Consider the following 16,276-nt stretch of genomic DNA (forward strand, 5'->3'; position numbering starts at 1 on the left):
CTCAAGCAGATATGCAGATAATTCAAGCTGCTGTGCCCCCTTGCAATTAAAGAAGCCACAATATTCACCTCTGTTGAGGCGTTGCCCATTGTACGTAACACCACGAAACTGTGGTTTTTTATTGATTTATGATTTAATTCTGACTGTAATTATGGCATCTATAGGCACTCTGATCATAACAGAAGACATGATGCTGAAGCCTCACCTCACCCTACTGAGATAAAACCACCTGTCAAGACTGAGGCTGACACCAGCAATGTGACTGTGCCAGGGTGGTGGCATCTCCCCCAGCTCCTGGACACCATGGGACAACTCAGTATTGAAACCAGGGCAACGCTCATTTTAGGAGTGCCTTTGAGCACACTTTTTGCAACATTTGAACCAAAAAACCTGACTCAGGTGTCACCCAGGAAGATCAGTGCCCACACCTGACCCAGTGACATCGGGGGACAAGGGTCTCATGGCCAAGAGCTGAGCACGAGCGGGGCGGCAGTGGTCCTGTACCTGGGGAACTCCTGGGCACCTCCAGAGCCACAACGACTGGGCTCAAGAGCTCCTGGGCTGCCCTGAGACGTGAACTGAAGCACAGTGGGAGATTCACTTCCAAAGTCTGGTCTGGATCTGAATTAACACTCTAATGTGGACACATCTTGATCCCAAAAAGCCTCACCATTGCTTAGAAGATGGAGAAGCCTAATTACTTTCACCAACAGCAGGCTGCAGCCTTTCTTTCTTCAGGTTTCTCCTATTTTATGATCATCAGTGATGTCAAACAGCCTTGAGCATTGGCATCCCCCTGACTGTGCCATCTGACAGCAATGCTCACATCAACACCAATGTGATTCTGCTCGGGGACAAAGCCAGAGGTCTAACCTGGCAGCTGCTTCAGCTCTTCCGAGCACGTAATTGTGCCCATGCTGTTTTCTAAACTCTTTCTTGCTCCTCCTGACATTTAAGGCAAAGCAACGCGAGCGATGCTCTATCTCCAGCCCATTGGTTGTGCTGAACCTCCCAGCGCCAACCCCGCAGCCCTCCCCATCAGAAAGTCAAGGAACGGAAATGTCAGGCTCCAGCCTTGCTGCTTGATTTAGGAAAGTGCTTAAAAGTCAGTTCACCTCCCATTCACAGCAGACATCTGGACACCTTCGAGCACTAGAAGTGTGGAGGGATCCATGCAAGAGAAAATTGTTGATGAAAAGAGGGAGCACAAGGGGGGTCAGATTTCTCCATCATGCCCTTTGGTCTCTGGCCTCCACAAACATGCCCATGGTCATGAAAATCATTGGAAACAGCACTCATCTGCTTTTAGACTTTCTTTACACTGGATAGGTCTATTTTCCCCAAATGCTCACAAAATACAGAAAACTTCAGCTGAGGAAGAGGCCAGCAGTGAAAAGCTGTGGTTATAAATTAAATTACATGATTTCATAACTAGTGGAAGAAAAGAGTCTGGCTCCCTGTGTAACAATTTCCTCACACTGATGAACATACAAAATATAAGAAAAAAAAAAAATCCAGGCAATTTCCTAAGAACCTCCTTATCAGCGGAATAAGAACGTTCTGCTCCACCGAAATATTAACCATCGTCATTTCTTCCTACAGCCATTTCCAGCTTCCCACCTTAGTCAAACTCACTTCATCAGGAAACATTTACTGCTCAAGTAATAGTAATTCTTTCCACGTAGCACCACCATTTGCATTTCAGATGGGACACAATCAGCCATATGCTCCTTTTTTTTTGGTAATAAACCAGCTCAGAAACAGCTTCACTTCTCTACATTTTGCTACAAAAAATGAGTGTAGGTTAATATACGTTATGTCTCAAGTCAAGAGAAAATTAAGTCAATAAGAAAATTAAAAGCAAAGGGTGCTCTTTAGGGGAAATCTAGGCAACTTTGGATGCAATCTCAAAAATGCCTAGGGGATGAAGGAACCTATGCTCAGAGTTAGGCACTTAAGAGACATATTTTTAAAGGTGTTCAGATGTTTAAAGATGCGTGCAAACACTTTGTGTGGGATTTCTGAAATCTCAGAGACCTATCTCCCACTGATTTCAAAGACCATTTCAGAGCCCATTAGGCATTTATTTGCATCTTTTGATATCTTCCAAAAAAACAAAGTTCCAAAATTACTTTTCTGACCTCCTTCAGTAAAAGTAAGGAGATAACCAAGATTTTTTTACCAACCTAAACCTTAATTGTGAGACCAGCCTTTCTTTCCAGGGAAGATCTCTGTTTTCAGAGATAAAGAGGATGCACCACGAACCATGCGCTACTTGTGCTGATCTTAGATGTTTGATGTACGAGGGAGAGCAGAAAGGGACAACCTGGAGATGACACTATATATGCTCAAGTCTTACAGGATCTTGCATGTGAAGCCTGATTTTCAGGGCTGACCAAATAGATGGTGAAAAAACACAACAAAAAACTTGCCACCCCAATCTCCTTGCTGCAAGGATCTGTGCATCATTTATCCCTCACACAGTTTTTGGCTGAGAGCTTCTAACTTGCATCTTACCATTGTTTCTTATCATTCTTGCACTTCTATACTTAAATCCTGCTTTACGGCTGCACAATTAAGTCCACATCAAATATATGCCAGGAAACGTGAAAGGTGGGATTGCATCAGGAAGATTAATGTGCCTGTGCTACTGATTCTTTTTAACTTACAGCATTCATCTTACCAGAGAAAATGACAGTATATTCAAACATTTTTTTTTAAATTAGAGGAACATGCAGACTGCCATTTCAAACATGCCCCCAAAGTCCAGAAGAGTAAGATACAGAGAAAGAGGTGGGGCATTTACTCTAAACATGCATGTCCAGGCTCACACGGCCACAGAGCACACATCATCTTTACACAGCATCCACCAGCGATGTAATAAATACAAAAAATGAATGGCACTTAGCCCATTTGGTTGAATCAAATCCTGTAACCATAGGCAAAGGTGCCTTCACTTCTTGTAGCATTATAAAACACAGAAGCAGGACTGTGTCCTATTAAACAAACGGAACCAAAGTGTGATGTCCCCACCTCTCCCTCAGGACAGACATCAGGAGAGAGTCCTGACAGTGTTCAAGATTTCAGATCCTGTGGGACACAGGAATCCCCTACCCCAAAGAAAGCCCTGTCTCAATACTTTTCATCCCCAGAAATCCTGTCCTGCTTCCAGCAAGCAGCCACGCTTCCCCTCTCCCATTCAACCTGCAACCTGGCACCTTCTCCTTCTTTCACATGTGACAAAATCAGAGCTGCCTCATCTCTTTGACTGGTGGCTGTACCAGTTCCAGGGCCCCCCACGTCCTCCCCTGCCTGCATGGGGCTGTAAACACACATCCTGCTGCCAACCTGAAGCTTTCCAGCCCCTCAGGCACTTCAGCACACCTCTAAGGCCCCATCAACATGGGTTTATGAAAGACAGGTCCTGTTTGACCAACCTGATCTTCTGTGACAAGGTGACCCAACCAGTAGAAGCGGGAAAGGCTGTGGATGTTGTGCACTTAGACTTCAGTAAAACTTTTGACACCGTATCGCACAGCATTCTCCTGGAGAAGCTGCAGCTCATGGCCTGGAGGGGTGTACTCTGTGATGGATAAGAACTGGCTGGAGGGCTGGGCCCAAACAGTTGTGGTGAACGGAGCCAAAGCCAGGTGGCAGCCAGTCACGAGTGGTGTTCCCCAGGCTCAGTATTGGAGCCAGTTCTGTTTAATCTCTTTATCAATGATCTGGATGAGGGGATTGAGTGCACCTTCAGCAAGTTTGCAGATGACACCAAATTAGGTGGGAGTGTTGATCTGCTGGAGGGTAGGATGGCCATACAGAGGGATCTGGACTGTCTGGATTGCTGGGCTGAGGCCAATTGTATGACGTTTAACAAGGCCAAGTGCCAGGTCCTTGGGTAACAATAATCCCAGGCAGCGCTATGGGCTCAGGGAAGAGTGGCTGGAAACCTTCTGGGCAGAGGGGGATCTGCGGGTGTGGACTGACAACGGCTGAATATGAGCCAGCAGTGTGCCCAGGTGGCCAAAAAGGCCAACAGCATCCTGGCTTGTATCAGGAATAGTGTGGCCAGCAGGACTACAGAAGTGATTGTGTCACTGTACTTGGCACTGGTGAGGTCCCACCTTGAATCCTGTGTTCAGTTTTGGGCCCCTCATCATAAGAAGGGCATTGAAATACTGGAGAGAGTGCAGAGGAGGAGACAAAGCTGGTGAGGGGTCTGGACCACAAGTCTGATGGGGAGCAGCTGAGGGAACTGGGGGGTTCAGTATGGAGGAGTCTGAGAGGAGACCTCATCGCTGCCTACAACTACCCGAAAGGAGGCTGTAGCATGGAGAGGGCTGGTCTCTTCTCCCAAGTAGCAAGTGACAGGACAAGAGGAAATGGCCTCAAGTTGCATCAGGAAAGGTTCAGATTGGATATCAGGAAAAAATTCTTCAGAGAGGGGGTTGTGAAGCACTGGAACAGGCTGCTCAGGACAGTGGTGGAGTCACCATCCCTGGAGGTGTTTAAAAGGCATTTAGATAAGGTTCTTAGAGAAATGGTTTAGTGCTAGAGTTAGGTTATGGTTGGACTCAATGATCCTGAAGGTCTCTTCCAACTGAAAAGATTCTATGATTCTAATTTTAAGCAATTAGATCCTTTGACATTTTTATCACCCTGGCTATGACTTCTGATTATAGTTGTATCAATAAATCTATTTGATTTCTGTGTGCCTAAGTGTAGCACTGAAGAAAGCTTGGCAATAGAAAGGCTGACTGAGCTTTCCTTAGGCTCAAGAAGCTTTGAGAATGTCAACGAGGTCTCCTAGGGGGTCACAGGATGAAACTGGACCCAAGACTATACACAAAATACATGCGACTCTTGCAGTCAGAAAATCAGCTTTAAAAGCATCTGTGAGGAAGGAGTGCTCCTAAGATGTCAGCCAATACCCCACAGGTCCCCTGAGAAAGTAAGAAATACTGAATGCTATCCCACAGGCCCATCACATCTTTCAAGGAATGGGCTTATATATTAAATGACTAAAATTTGTGCTGTCACTGTAAACAATCGTTAAACAAGGCTCACTTTCTTATGTCAGTTCTTCCAGGTCTCTGATGAATTCCACTTCTTTTATATGCTTTATTTTATTCCATTTCATTTCATAGGATGAAAATCTTGGAGGAGCTGAACACTGAGCAATCCACTTAGTCGTTCTGGTGATCACAAAAGTAAAAAAAAAAAAACACAACAAAAAAAGAGAAGTCCAAAAAACCTACAAAGACAACAGGCAAACCTGGGTACCTCCTTGGGGGATTTTGGGCTATCTACCCCAACTGCATCCTGTAGCATAGCTTGGTGGCATTGCTGGACCCTCTGATGAGAACATGATGTCAAGGCAGAATGGGAAGGTCTCTGAAGACAGAGGGGATCACAGAATCATGGAATAATTTGGGTCGGAAGGGACCTTCAAAGCTCATCCAGTGCCACCCCTGCCATAAGCAGGGACATCCTCACCCAGATCAGGTTGCTCAAAGCCCCGTCCAGCCTGGCCTGGGATGTCTCCAGGGATGAGGCATCCGCCACCTCTCTGGGCAATAGCTAATGTTTTACCACCCTCATGGTAAAAAAAATTCTTTCTCACCCTGGAGAAGACAAGAGAGTGAGGGCTGGCAGAGCTGAACTTAGCCTAGAGCAGGTAAGATGCTGATGGGCACTTAGTCCTGACTTGTGGGGTGTAAGTTGCAGCACTTCTGCCTCGGAGCTTCTGTCAGGGTAGTAACTGTGATAAATGTTCCTAAACAAGCACAGGGGAACACATGTGAATTTTGGGAGTGGTTGTCACTATTCCATCCACATAACGTGTTTCTCCTCTTCCCAGGGAAAAGAGCTAAGAGCGCAGAAGAAGACCAGTGGTTATTTCCCACACAGATCTTCACTATGGAAAAAAACCACTGCCCAGACCTCAGTGAGGTCTGCATCCCAGCAGTGATGGAAATGTGTTGCACCAGGCTGCTTGGCCAAGCTGGAGCAGCCAACTTGGCTTTCTGTTCAATCAGACTCTGTAAAAATTAACGGGGTCAATAAACCAGGCACGGGTGAGTACATCGGTGAGCACACAGGCTCCTAACTCCCCACTCTTCTGCAAATAACATATGGTATTATTTTCTGGGCACAGAGAGTTTCTTTGCCTGAAGAGAGTATGACGCCAAAGAGGATCCATAGCCATGAAGGACTGTCGCTGGAGGGAGGAACAGCATTTTAAGGAGGTATCTCGATAAAATGAGGAAATGGTTCTTTGCCCATGAAGTGTAGGGAAATACTATAATTATATTTCCTTAGTTCATGAATAAAGTATAATCATTAGTGACACAGCGATGATAAAAATAACCCTATTCCATGCTTTATCTCTACTCCTAAGACAACTATACAGTCTTTGTTTTTAGCAATGTACTACTGAAAAACAATTTTTAAAAAAAGACTATGCAATATCTGCGTTTAGCGAGGTTTCATATGTAGTTGTGATGGGAAAGAAAGAGGATAAATGAGACAAGGCTTCTAAAAGAGCGGTTTTACTGGGAACAGATGCTGGCACATTTTTGTCAGAGCGGGATGGCAATGGCAGTTCTTCCCTATTTAACATCTTTTAATTAGCCTTCTGCAGTTTGGAAACCTGAGAGCATTGTTGGTACTACCTCTGTTTATTAAAGATTCATATTCAGACTTTGCTGGCCATGGGTCATTTGCTTTTTGGAACCAGAGCAACAGAAAATTGTGTCTGAGATATCTGCAAAAAAATACTTAATGAAATGACTAACGTCTTCAGCCAAGTGTCTAGTTGATTACAGGGTCCAAACAGCAGAACAGCAATAAATCTGCCACAAAGAGAATTGTCAGTCAAGAAAAAAGGGCATAAAACCAAACAGACAGGGAAGCGAGAGCTAAAAATGTGAAAATGCAAATCTAGTGTTATTTTTACTAGTCAGAGCTCCGATATTTGAGCACATATGGTAATTTGGTCAAGTGTGAGATCCCACCATGTCTCAGTGAGCACTATTTTACAGAAAAGCGATGCTCCATTCTGCAATCATTTTAAACACATTGTATATTTTCTCCAGGCAGAAATAAAAAAAAAAAAAAAGGAAAAAACAAAACAACATTTTGCAGCATTAAAAAAAAAGCCCAAAGCCTTCTCTTTTGCCATAAAACAGCATAAAAATAAAAATATGGTTGTTGTACATTTATGATATTTCCACCAGAGACGTGTCTCATCTTCCTCTGTTCTGACTAGGCAACAATTATCAGAAACTCAGAATGTCTGGTTGGATGTCGGTATGGTCCTCTCCAAGCCCTCTGCCCCTCTCGGTAGGCCAATAAATGCCCATTTTAAGCTAACCTGGCAGTATCTGCCTGCATAAAGAGCCCAGCAATTGGTCCCAAGCGCCTTCTGTATCATTTGGATTCTTGCAAGGTTTTTCTTTCTGGTGCACAGGGCTTCTTTGTTGACATTACCAGCAGGTGAGTGGAAATAAAGCCAGGCTTAACATTGCATCTCAGCATTTGAAATCGTAGCATGGTTCAGCTGCGTGTCAGGAGGCGCTCATTTACCCCAGCAGCTTTGGGAATGTTTAAGATGTCTCAACACAAGGCCATGCAGAGATACTTGAACTAGCTCTAAGCTGGGACTGGCAAGGTTAAGCAGACTGGGCAGACCTGTACTCGTACATCTCCAGGAGCGTAGTGATTCCGTTTGTGTGCAGCTTTATCGCCTTGCATTAAACAAAATACACTGGTTGCTGCAAGGGGCTTGCACGCATCCCTGTTTTGACATCAGTCTTAACAGGACCACATAAATACCAACTTACTTCCCTGGTCCTCAGCCTACTTATAAATACACCATGAAGCTTTACAATCATCTCAATCAGCCCTATAGCAGCAATAACCTGGTGCTATGATACGCATTTTACAGAGGTAAATTTAAGTGCAAAGTCCTGCCACCCTCAATAAAGATCCACCACAGACTTTTTTGTAGCTTGGCCAAGCCCAGGCACCCTGTGTTTGTCCCTCCAGCCAGGAGACACAACTGCCTGGCTTCACTGCGTGGTTTTGCATACAGCTGAACAACATATGTATTTAATAGTATATACAAAATATATTCACAATGCACACAGGCACACAGTATTTTATGCTTTCTATGAAACATACCCTGCGACCTGCCTGTGCTTACCAGGAGATTGAAATCCTATCACCGCACTCTTAAAAACATCATTAAGAGGCTTAAAGAATAGAGACGCTGTGTGTCTCCTTCAAAACAAACTTTCCTGTAGTTTTGAGGCTGATGCAGAACTTTAGCTGCAGTGCAGAACAATACACAATACATATTTTATAATGGCAGCGCAAAAATAGCATGAGATATTTCTTTGCTGGGTCTGCTAGTGCTTCTCTTCTGCTTTAAGATCACAAGAGAAGAAAAAGCATAGCTTATTTTGAGTGCCTCCCATTCATTTTTATTTATTTATTTATCTAATTTATTTTTCCTTTTTGTCCTTTGCAGCCCAACTTCTGCACTAACGGCTTTAGCACATCTACTTTTCACAGTGGCTTCCCTGGGATATTTTACCTATTTCAACTGTGCAAATGTTTATCTTCACCAGGAGTAAAAGGAGAATAAAAGCTTGATACCCTCAGGGTGACGCAATGTTTCTGCATGGCATTTCAATAGCATCCTGTTATTCAAACAATTAGAAATCACAGAGACCATGCACAGAATTATCTGCATACTGCATAGAGATATTTATTATTATGTAGTGCATAATGAAAATGATTTGAAGGACCCCAAAGCATCATAACAGAAGGAAGCGCTGAATAATCAAGTGACTTTTTTTTTTTTTTTTTGGACTACAAGAGACCAAAATACTGTTTACTGGACATATGTCAAGTTAAAATGCACTAAAGTGGTGAATATATTTATTACTGCCCTTCCTTGCATACCAAATGCAACAATCTGGGAGACTAGGTAGAGCGCAGAGCCAACAGCTAGGGCAATTGCTGGGCACCAAGGCTTAAAAATACGGATTTTTCAGAGCACATTTGTTAGGATGGCTCATGGAGGTTATGTCAAAAGCATTTGCAGCTGTGAGGAGAGCTGCCCAGGCACTGGATCCTTCCCAGAGCTGGAGCCATGCACTGAGGCGCTGGTCCCATGCTCCACCAGTTTTCAAGGCTTCGCCTTCTTTTTCTTTTTTTTTTGTTTTTTTTCCTCAAAATTTCTTTACTCAGTTTCTGACCAAAAACATCACAAACTTCACCTTTGCTTCCTTCTTATAATTCAAAGCACCAATTATAATACAACCTATATCTGGCTTCCTGATGCCTCTAGTGCCCTCAACCACACATTGAACTGGATGCTAACACCTTTATGGCAAAACACGCATCTCATTTTTTAAAAATATAATTCCTATTTAAAAGGAACTAAACTGTGTAAAGCAGTCTTTACCAGACTGGATGCTTTAAACCCAAACAGAGAAACTAGAGGATCACAAGGCTGATGACAGGGTTGGAGGAGCGATGGAAAAATCCTCATGCTACCTGTGTGACTTACAGAAGAAAATTCTAATTCTGTTCACAAGCCAATTCAAGTGTCTGCAGGTATCTAATGTGTGAAGTTTATTTAAAGCACATAGAATAAAATAAATGCCTTTTTATGGTTTGCCTACACTCGGTGTCCTTCACGTCTCTGTAGTCTGTGCTAAAACAAAGCTTTGCTGACTGTTTCCCTCTGTAAACATTTCAGGCTGTCCTTCACGAACACTTTATCGCTGTGTGCCTCAGACTGCTGATACTGTTCGCTCCTATCTTGAAGGCAGCAGAATAAGGAGGATTGTTCCCCTGAATCCCAGCATTTCACCAGTGGGAATATTGCAGTTGGTCGGAACCACAGGATACCATCTACGTGCAGGTCCAAGTGCAGACCTTGCCACCCAGGAAGGTTCAGTCTGCTCACGAAGAATTGCAGCAGTGACTGGGACCAATGGCAAATGTCTGGTAATGCCTTTGTTACCAACACTGGAATCATGGAATCACTTTGGTTGGAAGACACCCTCAAGATCGAGTCCAAATGTTAACACTAAACCATGTCCCTAAGAACATAATTTATAAGTCTTTTAAACCCCTCCAGGGATGGTGACTCCACTGCTGCCCTGGGCAGCCTGTTCCAATGCCTGACAACCCTTTCTGGGAAGAAATCTTTCCTCATATCCAGTCTAAAACCATGCAGCATGTGAGATATCCCTTGTCAGTGGGGAAGGCAAGGCTTAGGAGTGACCTTCCTTAAACCAGTGAGAAGAAAACCATGGTAAAATACTTCTTCCTTGTAAAGACTCCCTCCGCTCATGCAACATCAGACTCCTTCTCACCAGAAAATCCTCTGCGTCCTCAAACACCTCTGTCTCCCTCCCGCTTCTGAGGAGACATGCCCGAGGCAGCGCCATCTGAATGGCCTGTGTGTGCCAGGCTGCCCTGCTCAGTAAGATGCCAAAAATTACAAAACTAAATCTAGGCTAGCTGTTTAACGAAATTTGAGGAGGATACTCTTCCAGGCTTTCCTTCAGGCATTGCTTCCACCTCCCGCACAGACAGAAATAAGACGAGATAACGTCACATCATCCTGCACGGTGGCGAGATGAGATCTTAGCCTGTGAGTATGAGCCTGGGACCTGAGCAAACTGCTGCATGTGCAAGAAGGAGAGAGCAGTAGGGACCCTTTTTTTCCTCAGAGCACTCAGGTCTGTAGATGAAAGTTCCTGTACAAAACTAGGTATTTTTACTGGCTGGGGATGCTGCCTCATGCTGACCACAGTGGCTTTTGGGAGCAAGCCCTGAGGGAAAGTACTGCTGCCAGGGAAAGGAAGATGAACAGATGAATGAAATGTGTAATCTCAAGGACACTTCCTTGCCAGCAAGCTAATGAGATGGTCATAAACAACAGGTCCAGGCTGCCCAGAGAGTTGGTGGATGCCCCGTCCCTGGAGACATCCCAGGCCAGGCTGGATGGGGCTCTGAGCAACCTGGTCTGGGTGAAGATGTCCCTGCTCATGGCAGCAGTTGGACTGGATAAGCTCTGAAGGTCCTTCCAACTCAAACTGTTCGTTCTGCGATTCTATGATTCTACAGATCTGGGGATCAGTGGATGCAGCTCCCCAAAGGGACGTGCCACAAGCACTGCACCCTGGGGACAGGCATCCCCAGAGCACCCCTGCTTCTCCACAGGGGAGAGCTTCATTACAAAATGGGCTGCAATTAAGTCTGTATTCCTGGGCACATTTCACACGGGATTTCAGCTGTGACTTGCAGATGGGAAAGGACCAGAGCAAGAAATGGGGACACCGTGGGGAGGGGACACCTGCAACCTCGCAGGGGCTGGGACAGCCGAGGTCAGCCCTGCACCTCAACTCCTACTGCGTTTTTCTCAGGTTTGTATTTAATGCGTGGGATATATTTTTAATGGATTAGGTATGTGAACAAATTGTGTCCTTGATGTTCCAACGTGGTTGTGTGAAGGAGCCTCCGACCTTCGGCAATGGATGCAGTTTTAATTTAATAGTTAACATAAAGTGGGATGGAAGAGATGAAGTATTCTGTTAAGACATTTGATAATAAATTGGAAAGTGCTCTGCCAGTGCTTTACATAGTTACTCTCTCTGCTGATCTACTTCGCCAACACATGTAATTCTGAGCTACAAAGTTGCATTCCTGCTTTCATAAACATACTTACATAAAATTCAGTAACAACACAGCCTATTTATTGCTAAAATGCTAGTAGGAAATTGGAAAAGGTATAAATACAATTCATTGCTGGTGATCTCCTGCCCCCTGAAGGCACTGTAAGGCTCCAAATCTTGCTCAGTTCACAGCATCATAAAACCCAAGCAATAAATGTCACTCCTTTCTTGATTGCGCATTAGGCCAATCGCCTTTTTATTGCGACTAAATAGGCCGTCATGAAGGCACTGCTTGGTTTACTGCTAAGGTATGACTTTGGCTAAACGGGGGGCCATGGAGGGAGGAAAGCTTATTTTTAAATAATGGAAAAGAGGAAAGAAAACGGAAAGAAAAGGTCCAAAAGCATTTTGCTCTCCAAGATCTCTGCACTTGCTCTTTCATGCTGTAATGCCCTGATATACGCAGACGATTATGTGTCAATGCACATTAATATTTGATGTGCGTTGTCATATTATCCCTTACGTGCACTCGTACAGCCTGGAGAGCCCAGGCTCTCCCAGCCATGGGGATACACAGCCCAGCAGTGGCTTTGCCACCTTGCAAAACCAAAAAGGATCCTTTTGTGTTCCTCCCATGGCACATCAGGAGCCAGGAATGATCTTTACAACACCCCATGTTACAGCAAGAGCACAAATCAGACTGCCAAAACCATCCCTTCAAATGCAAATAAAGGTGTGTGTGCTCGGAAGGCTGCTACATTTTCCTACCTAGGACTGAAAACTGCAAAACTGGATGCATAAAATGGTTGCTCTCTACCATGATGTCATGTGCATACATTGATCTGTGCATGGAAAATTGCTGGAAATAGACAGGGATGCTGCTGGTGTCTCACACAATGCCCAGCCATGCACACGTGCTCTCGGAACATGCACAGATCGGCCTTAGCACCGACCACGGCCACATCACCTCAATGCCAGCCCAGCTGCCACCCCAACACGTCCTCCAGCTGCTCCTGCCTTATAAATATTGAATTCATCTGCTCTGCACTGGGAGGAACATTTCAGCCTCCAAACCAGGCACAGGCTGTCCACAAAACCCCTCAGGTATGTCCACAAAATCCCCTCCTTCCTTTTCTGGTCCATCCCTCCAGCCTTTTCTGCCATGCCCACCCATCCCTCTATGTCTCCTGGCCACACACCACATGCCAAACACAGGGGTTGGCATCTTGGCCATTGAAACCTAACAGGAAAATTTGGCTATCTTGCATCACGTCTTTTAAAATTATTGCCTTTTTTTTTTTTTTTTTTTTTTCCCCCAACTCCAGTGCTGACAGACTAATGTTAAGACAAGTGACAGCTCTACATGTCTGACAAGCCTTCCTCCCCTTAGATTTCAGAGTAATTTGTGTCTTGCTTCTACAGGAGCACAGCACCAAGATAAGAAAAGTCCCCCAAAATCTCAGAAGTTATTTTTGGCTTTTCACAAATTAATATCTCCTCTGAAGCAACTGAAGCACTCAGTAAGCCAAATTCTGCTTTTATCATCACAATTTCGAAGTTACTCCTTTGCACTCTGTAAATGACAGCGCATTTACACTCCAACAGAGCCTGTTCTTCCGTTTGCCAGCACAAAGCTCCACTGGCTACCGAGCAGTTACTCCACGGTTATGATAGCAGGAGAGAACTTTTGTTTCCCTGAAGTCAGTGGAATAACTTTCACTGGCTTCCATAAGCTGGAAGTTCACCTTCTGAAACTGAAAAGAAAATTTGGCTCAGCATCTGAAAAGAGGATCACGAGGAAAAAAGCCTGTAGGCTTTACGACTGTGTAGGGTATTATGCCCTGGACACACGGTGAGTTTTGCTGTAATTGCAAAAGATCTTTTTTTATTACAAACCCAAACATTAGGGATTGTAGTTTTTGGATAAGAGATGTATGTGTCACATAGGGTCCCTCAAAGACCTCCTTGGGTGAGTGGTACAAATGGAACACAATGTGCAGCTGCATTTGTCTGAGAACATTTAGAGATGTGAAATACAGTTTACATGACAGATTTCCTCGATGTATAGAGAAAATATAGCCAATTTCTTTGTGTAGGCTGAATTATTTACCAGAGTGTTCCAAAGTGTATTGGTAATAAAACACGATGAAGTATAAGTAAGTCCACACAATCTTGGCTTACGTTAAAACATTTTTTTTTTTTTTTTAGAATGTTATTAATAAAATAAATCCTGAGAATATGGAAAGGCAAGAGTTTGTCAAATGAACATAAGCCTCTGAAGGATTGAGTTGACTCAATGGATGAAAAGGTCAAATTCTCCAAACCACCATCTGAAGGGAGTTGAGAATCAGTCTCACTTCAACATTAAATAGGCTATTTTGGCACAGGATGAAGGATGCAAAGATGGTAAGGCGATTTTTTGAAACCTACCTGACTGGGAAAAATGGCTGTTTTTAACTAAAACCAAATAAAATATATGTAGAGCACAACGATTTCACCAGATGGCCAAACAAGCCATCATTTTTCCAAGCATTAACTTTCTAGCCAAGCACTTTCTAGTAGCACATTCAGTTTAGAATTACAATATGTGCTCATTCCTGCTTCATACTCCTCAAAAAGACTGGAGTATAAGTTGCTCATACAGAAACATCCTCTGAACATAAAGCTAACTCCTTGTTCCTATCTCTTCCCTTGCTCTTTCTGCAGACTCGTTGCTGAGAAAAAACACATATTTTTGTCTCAATTTAATGTCTTTTAGAAGCCAGTGGGGATCCTTCTCTGGCCATGGTTGGGCACAAAGTCAGTTCTTCATCTGGGCCAGTTTTAAGTTGAGTTCTACAGTAGCTTGGTAGCTCATCAGTGAGAAACCCGACGGGAATTGTGGTGTTTATGCAGTGCTCACCTGGGGACCTTGTTTTCCAACTCCTAGATGATGTCTAGACAGTGGTTGCAGGTAAACCTGAAGCTCTGACCTAAGCTAGAGCTGCTGAAGCTTTCTTGTTTGTCCTGTGAACAAGCAAACTTTGCTCCTTTTCCTGCTTTGGTGCCAGTTCACATGGCATTTCTTTCCACAGCCCACATGAAGGGCCATGTCCAGGTTTTCTATTCAGCTCTCACGCCCCAGACAGCAGATCTGGCTGACCAGCCTCCTGTGAAGGTCACCAACCTGGCCTTTCCTCTGAGCAGATTTAATAATTAAAATGTCATGTATGAACAGGTAGGTGTCATCTCACTTTTTCTAATGTTCCTGATGGTTTGCCTTTCATTGCAAATCCTTCCCTGACCAATTTCCAGTTCAAATCTTGTTGCTTGGGCTACGTTTTTTACAGTGTTGCTGACTCTTGGGCTACGTTTTTTACAGTGTTGCTGACTCTTAGCCCACTGCATAGAATCTCTACACTTATCTCAATAAGGTGTCTCAATGGTTACACTAGAAGTCAGCTGCTTTCCTTTCATTTCAAAATCTTTTAACCACAGAACATGCACCAAATGAAACGTTTACAGTTAACTGGGCTAATTTCTGGGCAGGCACTGGAAAGTGTTCTGTTATTAGGCCGCGACTAAGATAAGCAGCACGGCTGTAGGAGGGTGTAAGCCACTTGTCCACTATTATGCGATGCAGAGATTGGTCCCTGCAGTCCCTTGACTTTCCTCTGCAATCCCATGCCTGACCTGTTATTAGACGTGACTACTAAGTTCCACATGAAGATTTATGCAGCAGCAGCTTCACTTTGTGCCTTTGGTATGATCTCAAGTTAAGCAGAAATTTAAGTCTTTGCAGGGTTGCTTTTTTAAACTGTATGATTCCATTACTGTGTTTATTCGAACCACAAGTCCATGTGTTATATGTAGCCATGAAGGAAAATGTACTTTTTCTCTAAAAGGAAACAGCAATATATCTACCATATAATGCACAGGACATTTCAGATGTTAAAACAGCTCATTGTTTCTGCATCTGGAACAAGTAGGTCACACATAGTTATTATATACATGGCTGAACACGAAGCAGCCAATACCCATGCAACGTGTGTGAGCTTCCAAATTACCTTTTAGTACTTCATCATAGTACAGTATCTTGTTTGCAGATGCTCTGGTTGAAAGCAACTGATTGAAGGGGGAAGGGACCCAAAGCTGACTGACCTAATTGCTGTGTGGATTGAGAAGCCTGCAAAATCATTACTTTCTTTTATATGTTTTCTTTCTATACCATAATAAAGATAAATATTGATTGCTAGAACAATATTGATTGCAGGGGTTGCTGCTGATGGCAGCTGCATGATTTGCACAAATATCTCCCATGTACAGTGCCACTTATTTGCATAAGAATGCAGTTTCGCCATCCTAAAGTGTTGCAGACTGTTCACTTGCCTCATAGGAACATTTACCCCAAGTAGACATATCAGTGATTAGCAGGAATATATGAAATAAACGACAGAAATGGTTCATCATCTTAACATGTTTTATGTGTCTGTGTGACTGTCTGCTCTGGGGATGTGGAATTTATTGTCCCAGCCATGCGGAAAGAAGCGCAGGACACAAGGGACCTGCTGTATTTATGGCGCAATGTCACCACCTCA

At 43.8% G+C, this 16,276-nt stretch overlaps 1 protein-coding gene across 1 annotated transcript in view; it reads right to left on the minus strand.

The window, feature by feature from the left end:
* TMEFF2 (transmembrane protein with EGF like and two follistatin like domains 2) overlaps nt 1-16,276 on the minus strand; it is a 126,805-nt gene that overhangs the window by 32,865 nt on the left and 77,664 nt on the right. The gene's annotated exons all lie outside the window — the stretch shown is intronic.

Source organism: Columba livia, chromosome 7 (assembly GCF_036013475.1).
Source record: "Columba livia isolate bColLiv1 breed racing homer chromosome 7, bColLiv1.pat.W.v2, whole genome shotgun sequence".
NCBI lineage: Eukaryota > Metazoa > Chordata > Aves > Columbiformes > Columbidae > Columba > Columba livia.